The sequence below is a fragment of the Pseudorasbora parva genome, chromosome 23 (assembly GCF_024679245.1).
Source record: "Pseudorasbora parva isolate DD20220531a chromosome 23, ASM2467924v1, whole genome shotgun sequence".
Taxonomy (NCBI): domain Eukaryota; kingdom Metazoa; phylum Chordata; class Actinopteri; order Cypriniformes; family Gobionidae; genus Pseudorasbora; species Pseudorasbora parva.
Window position 1 is genome coordinate 25,722,793 of NC_090194.1, and position 7,904 is coordinate 25,730,696.

Here is a 7,904-nt window from a genome sequence, read left to right on the forward strand (position 1 = left end):
TCCGGAAGCAGTGGCTCTCCGCAACATCTCGGCGAAGAGTGTTGCGGACGCACTGTTTCGTTTAATCTCCCGGGTGGGGATTCCGAAAGAAATCCTCACTGATCAAGGCACGGCGTTTATGTCACGCACGTTAAGCGAATTGTACGGATTATTGGGCATTAAATCCATTCGAACCAGCGTCTATCACCCACAAACAGACGGCTTGGTCGAACGATTTAATCGCACTCTTAAATCCATGATCCGTAAATTCGTACAGGAAGACGCCAAAAATTGGGATCGGTGGTTAGAACCCCTCTTATTTGCTGTGCGCGAGGTCCCGCAAGCCTCCACGGGGTTTTCCCCCTTCGAGCTTCTCTACGGTCGACAGCCACGGGGGGTGCTGGACGTCCTACGAGAAACTTGGGAGGAGGGGCCTTCGTTGGCCAAAAACGAAATTCAGTACGTCATGGACTTGCGAACAAAACTCCACACATTGGGGCGGCTATCTAGGGAGAATTTGTTGCAAGCCCAGGACCGCCAGAGCCGGTCATATAACAGGGGTACTAAACTACGCAAATTCACACCGGGAGAGAAAGTGCTCGTTCTACTCCCAACGTCGAGCTCAAAATTAATGTCAAAGTGGCAGGGGCCGTTTGAGGTCGCACGGCAGATAGGAGAGCTCGATTATGAAGTGATACGATCCTATAGGAACGGGGCACGTCAAATATACCACCTCAATCTGCTAAAAAAATGGAATGAGGTGGAATCGGTGTTGTTGGCAACGGTGATCGGGGGAGAGGATGATCTCGGGCCAGAGGCGAGCATTAAAGCGCAATCAGTCGCGTTGGCCCCTGGGGGAGATCACCTCTCACCGTTACAACTCGCTGATTTATCGAAATTGCAGGCGGAATTCGCTGACGTGTTCTCGCCCCTACCGGGACGTACCGACTTGATTCAGCACCATATCGAGACCGAGCCGGGCGTGGTCGTTCGCAGCCGGCCGTATCGCTTGCCTGAACACAAGAAAAAAGTAGTTCAGGACGAATTAGGCGCAATGCTCGACATGGGAGTAATCGAGGAGTCCAACAGTGACTGGGCGAGCCCGATAGTTTTGGTCCCCAAAACAGACGGCTCGGTCAGGTTCTGTGTGGACCACCGCAAGGTGAACGCTGTGTCGAAATTCGACGCGTATCCAATGCCGCGGGTTGACGAGTTGCTTGATCGGTTAGGCACGGCTCGATTTTATTCGACACTGGACTTAACAAAGGGCTATTGGCAGATCCCCTTGTCTCCATTGTCCAAAGAAAAAACAGCTTTCACCACGCCGTTTGGATTACACCAATTTGTCACGCTTCCTTTCGGCTTGTTCGGGGCGCCCGCAACCTTCCAGCGACTCATGGATAGGATTTTGCGTCCCCATGCTGCATATGCTGCTGCGTACCTGGATGACATAGTGATTTATAGTCACGATTGGCAGCGGCATATGCAGCATGTGAGGGCGGTCCTGAGGTCGCTGAGGAGAGCGGGGCTCACGGCCAATCCGAAGAAGTGTGCGATTGGGCGGGTGGAAGTAAGGTATCTGGGCTTCCACTTGGGTCATGGGCAGGTGCGTCCCCAAATTGATAAGACTGCCGCAATTGCAACCTGTCCGAGGCCCAAGACCAAAAAGGAGGTAAGACAGTTCTTGGGGCTGGCGGGATATTATAGACGGTTTATACCAAATTATTCGGACCTCACCAGCCCTTTGACTGATCTTACTAGAAAGGGGCTACCAGATACGGTCCAGTGGACGGAGCCGTGTCAACAGGCTTTTACCCAAGTAAAGGCTGCTCTATGTGGCGGGCCGCTCTTACACTCCCCTGACTTTTCTCTCCCTTTCTTGTTGCAGACTGACGCGTCGGACAGGGGGCTGGGCGCAGTCCTGGCCCAGGAGGTGGAGGGGGGAGAGTGGCCGGTGCTGTACATTAGCCGTAAGCTCTCCAAGAGGGAAGCTAAGTACAGCACCATAGAAAAGGAGTGTTTGGCCATCAGATGGGCCGTTCTCACTCTCCGCTATTACCTCCTGGGGCGGGAGTTCACTCTCTGTTCGGACCACGCTCCTCTCCAATGGCTCCACCGCATGAAGGATACCAACGCGCGGATCACCCGTTGGTATCTGGCTCTTCAGCCGTTTAAGTTCAAGGTGGTCCACAGGCCGGGTGCTCAGATGGCTGTGGCCGATTTCCTCTCCAGAAATGGGGGGGGGGGGGGGGGGGGCTGCAGGCCGGACGGCTCCCCGGCCTGAGTCGGGCGGTGGGGGTATGTGGCAAGGGGGGCGTGGTTCAGCGAGGTCTGCAGCGGGAGAGAGGGCCGCGGGACGAGCGGTAAGTGAGTGGGTTGGACGCAGATTAATAACACCTGTCTCTTGTTCCAGTAATGAGCGCGGAGACGGGATAAAACACCAGCGGAACCGGAGACCAGAGAGAGAGAGAGTCGGACTGTTGGTGCGAGCACACAGAGACTGAGTTTACCCGGAAGCCGGAAGTGCTGCGAACCGGAAGTTATTGTTGCTTATGAGTTTGACTGAGAACACACGAAGAAGTGTGTTATTGACATTGAGAAAGAGAAAATAAAGATACGCATCAACAGTCCAGCCGACCCCTGTGTCCTCTTCCTTCCTTACTATATCGAACTTGTTACAGTGTATTACTATTTTTATACATGCATTACAATATTGTGCAAAAATGCAGATATATTTAGATAATTCTAACTCTTTTCCTTACAAATGTGCTGTATTTGTATCCAACCTAGTGTGTCTGCTATGGCCTTACGCGATTCCATTGTGGTACAATGTTGCCTTGAGGCAACACACAGTTTTTTGTTATTGACTCTAAAACATTTGATGATATATAATGCAAAGGTCTTGAAAATACTTCTTTACTAACCAGTGAAGGTGACTAATATTTTTGTGGGTGATTATCTGGACAGGAAATTAGTGAAAAATGCAGTTTTCATTGGAGAAAATATGGAGCCATGTGACCTGTGCACATGACTGATACAGGACACAAAATGGACCCCTGTGGATCATTTGACCCATTTTTTTACACTTTCATTGATTAGTATTTGAGTACTTCTTCCCGGAGAGTATGAACAATACATTGGTGTTTCATTTAATTAAGAATAATCTAAAATAGACTATGTTGCCTGGAGGCAACACCTTCATGATAAAACGTCTCAGATTACGTATGTAACCATTGTTCCCTGAGAACAGCTGACGCTACAGCGTGACAGGTGACAGGTGTCACCTGAAGGTGACACCTGTCTGTCTGTGTCACAGGTCACCTGAAGGTGGCACCTGTCTGTCTGTGTTACAGGTGACCTGTGACACCTGTCTGTCTGTGTCACAGGTCACCTTCAGCGTGACAGGTGTCTGAACTACTATCAAATCATAGCAATCCTATTGACCGGCAACAGCCAATGATGTCATCCAGGTGTGACCAGGAAGTATAGAGGGAATGTATCGACGTCACTTTCCCTTTGGAACATGCCCCCTCAGTTGTGGCTGAGTGGCAAAATAGCTGCTGCGTGACCGCAGCTATTAGAGGAAAACGCGAGAATAGCAAACAATTATCAGTTTAAACTAAAGGTTGGGCTCGATATAGTGGTCCTTACAACTTACCACAGATTCAGTGATCCATGGATAATGACATGCAGCCAGGAATCATGTTTTCATGACATTTTTTTGATCCTGATTTCAACATATTATTTATAACTGATCAGCCATCACATTTTTTTGAGAGAATCCCGCTTGTATATGTGGATGGGTCCGTGTATTGAAGCGTATGTGGCCGCGTGTCACGAATGGAAAAAAAAAGTTTTATTCAAATTCTGAATACAAGACCTATTGATAAAAAATAAATAATAATTATACTGCCCAGACAGTGTGCAAAGAGTGCTCCCTTTATAATCACTAAGGGTGCGTTCACACTTGTAGTTCGGTTAGTTTGGTTCGTTTGGTCCGGACCAAAAAACAAAAACAAAACATAATAGTCCTGGTCCGCTTAGCGTTCACACGGGCATTTTTAACAGCGAACCTAAAGTTACCGAACCAAAGGCATAGGGAGACGGACACAACCTGATTGGTTGGCTTATATGACGTAGGAGCTCGCTTACCGAACATTCAAAACAATGCTGTGTGCGGATTACACGCGCTGGCATTTTATGCGTGTACATGACATTATTTTTTACCAGAGAACTCGAAGAGCTTGTGAAATGTTCAAAACTTTCAAAACAACGCTGTGTGCTGGATTAAACGCGGTCATTTTATGCGTGTACATATGGCATTATTTTTTACCAGAGAACTCAGAGCTCATGAAATGCTCAAAACATTCAAAACAACGCTGTGTGCTGGATTAAACGCGATCATTTTATGCGTGAACATGTGGCATTATTTTTACCCGCTGAGAACTCATGAAGAGCTCATTAAATGTTCAAAATATTCAAAACAGCAGCAGGATTTCCTCCGTTGTGCAGAAAAGAGACGGCCGTTCAGTCGTCTGTACCTGCTAATAATGGGCAACACAGGAACGTTGATGAGAAGAGCCAGGTATGCTTTTTGTGTGTTTTTTCTAGCATTTTCGAAACATGCTCGTCTGACCAAATATTGATTAGGCACTTCCTCGTTGCTCCACGTTTGCCCTCTAACGTTACTCATTTTGGATACACCGATCTTTCCGCGTCGTCAAATCAGCTGCATTATGCGTCGCATCTTGTGACATTACATCCGGTTTTTGGTCCGTTTACATGTCTTTGGTCCGTGTTGCGTTCATTTGAAGAGTTCGTTTGGAAGCGGACCGAGACACATCTTTTTAGCGGTCTCGGTCCGCTTGTTTGGTGCGCACCAGGGTTCGGATGGCAGCGTTCACATATGTTCAAATGAACCGCACTAACCGAGCAACCGCACCAGGGTTCTTTTTAATCGAACCAAACATGACAAGTGTGAACGCACCCTAAAAGTTGTCACTCATTCAATAAATGCAATCTCACAGATTTCCGCAGTGAGGCTGGTATACAATGAAGCTCTTATTTTCACAATGTCTGCACTTATTGCATGCCCCGCATGTTAACTGAACTCAGCACCCAGACAAACAAACACTGGAGCGGTGAGTGGATTCCAAGTTCAACACCTGTGATTGGCCAACTGCGTTGTAGAAATCTACACACATGTCTGTGATTGGCTACATTACTCACCGAGGCGAAAACACGTTGGAAATGTAATAATTTCACGAGTGCAAATACAGAGACACACGCGATCATTTGCTAGCTCCTTTTCGCTAATAATATGCTTTTATTATGAATTTTTTTAGACAAGCAGTTATGGGCAGTGTTTCCCTCTTAAAGCAGAAGCAGCAGCAGGTTAGTCGTTTGAGTGAGAAAATTGCACACTATTATCAAGTCCGTCTCAAGCTCTGAACGGCGATGTCCATTGGGTCCGTGGACAAGCCTCCCCCTACCCCCCCCCCCCCCCCCCCACCCCCCCCTCTGGCGCCAGGCCTGGTTTTGTGTGTTTTTGCTGCATTCACATTGTAAATCAATGCTGCGAACTGCCACTCAGCGGGGCGTAATCACAGTCGCTCCAGCTGACAGTGACGTCACGTGTATTCCCTCTATATAAGGCCGCCTTGCAAACATGACACCAGCTACTTTGTCTGAAGGGACTGTTTGTAGGCAGGCCCCAAGGCATGGCGATACGACGCAGCATCTTGTTCCCTGTTCTCAGGGAACAATGGTTACATACATAACCTGAGATGTTCCCTTTCGAAAGGGAACTTGCGCTGCGTCAGCTGAATTGTCACAATGATTCTTATATGTTCCAACAGAATACTGTAAGGATCATATATGCTGCAAAAACCACATATAAAAATTGCACAATATTAATGTATTTTCAATCATATATGTCCTACACTGTAAAGAAAATATATGCTGGATTGTGTTAAAGGTGCCCTAGAATGAAAAATTTAATTAACCTTGCCATAGTAAAATAATAAGAGTTTCATACATGTGTAACAACAACGACTCATGAGTTTAATGTCTCGGGGAATAATTAACTCAAAAGGGATTTAATATTCAATATTCATGAATTTATGAATATAATTTGCCAGTTGTTCATTACGTATTAAAATTTTCCGATAGGGAAAATTGTTTAATTAAGTACAAGTAACCCTTTATGGAATTGCTTGAAATTATCCTACTAAGTTTGTCCTGCAAATTAGTTATAGACTTTTCAAATCAATTCTCAATAAAGGGATTACTGCTTTACGAGCGCATAAGAAACATTAACTTTACTGATCAGGATAAGTTCAATATTTCAAATGGTCATACAGTTTACTTTACTAACATAGTAGCATAAGCAGTTAGGTAACGTTTAGATCGCAAGTTTCATTGACTTTGTGTATGTGGCAGAATAACAGATTCAACTCATTAAATGTCTTTTGAAGGTTTAATAAACACAGACTAAAAATAACACTACAATTCACACAGAAAGTACATACTAAATATGCATCAAGAGAGTAGAAGTATAGCTATTAACGAAAGAATACATAAAAGAGAATAATGAATAGACTGAAGTTAGAGAGAGATAAAAGAGAGAGAGAGAGACAAAGAGAGGGAGAGAGACAAAGAGAGTGGGGGAGGGTAAGAAACATGCTTTCCTTCAGTTCATCAAATACGACCTTCACAGAGTTAACTTATCCCAACAGGGACATAACACACCCTCTTTACAGCAGTAAGAATAAGAATACTTGCATTCTTTTTGGTTTCGTTTTGGCTTCTCGCTTATGTGCATGTGTCTCTGCGTGTCCGGCGGTCCTTTCCGAGGTTGGGAGGGAAGCGGCTGTTTGCTTTAGCGATGCTTCGTGTTCTTGAAGATCGGATTGTAGAAGAGAAGATTTTTGGAAGGGCTGAGGCCTGCTTGGAGGGCCTGCATTGGTGGCATGGCTTAAGTGCCAGCCCCCCCCCGTGGGTGTTGGCTCCCACAGGGAGAGAGTTGGAGAAGTAAGAGCCAGAGAGTAAGAGCGGAGTAAGAGAAGAGAGGGAGGGCATCCGAGGTCCTCCTTTTATGGTCTGGCCGTAGTCCCACCCTCCAGGGTTAGACTTAACCAATGAGATTGTTGGGATTTCCCGGCGGGAAATTCCTCAGCAGATTTATGGCTCTTTGTTTGAAAGTTCGACTCAGTGGGTCTCTGAGTCTTCATACTATAATTAATGCAACAAACACACACTGCATTTTCTGAATAAGTGATATACATGGAAGTGTAAGTCGTGAAGTGAGCATTAATTTGATAGGAGACATGACATATATGAGGTTATCTGAACTAGTAATTTGTTAAGACAAAGATAAAAAGATGCAAAATACCATACAGAATAAACATTTTACAAGACAGTTATGTGTTTACATATAATGTCCTGGGGTGCATGTTCATTTATAGATGGTTTGTCTATAATTTGAGGCAAAAGCTCTGTGTCTTAAACTCTTTGTGTATAAGACTTCATGTGGCCGAATTCTTTTGGGGGCCATAAAACATCTTATCAGATGGTTTCCAGGGTGACGAAGAATCTCCCTCTGTTGTGTTGGGGGAAGGTCTGCCACCCAGCACACAGCTTTCACAACATATTTGTTAAATGTAACTGGCGATTGTGTGTTTGATTCGCCTGAGTCGCTACACATGGACATCACATACTGTGAGTCTCAAACACCATTGCCTCCTCCGTCATATGTAAATCTTGTTTTTGAAAAACACCACAGAAAAAAAGTGCTTCTCAACATAAACCCAACCGTGATGCAAGCATTGGGGATCATTAATATGCAAGCCCCCAACATTTGCATCTGTCCAAACATGTTCATTGTCACACCGGAACAGCAGTCTATATATATATATATATATATA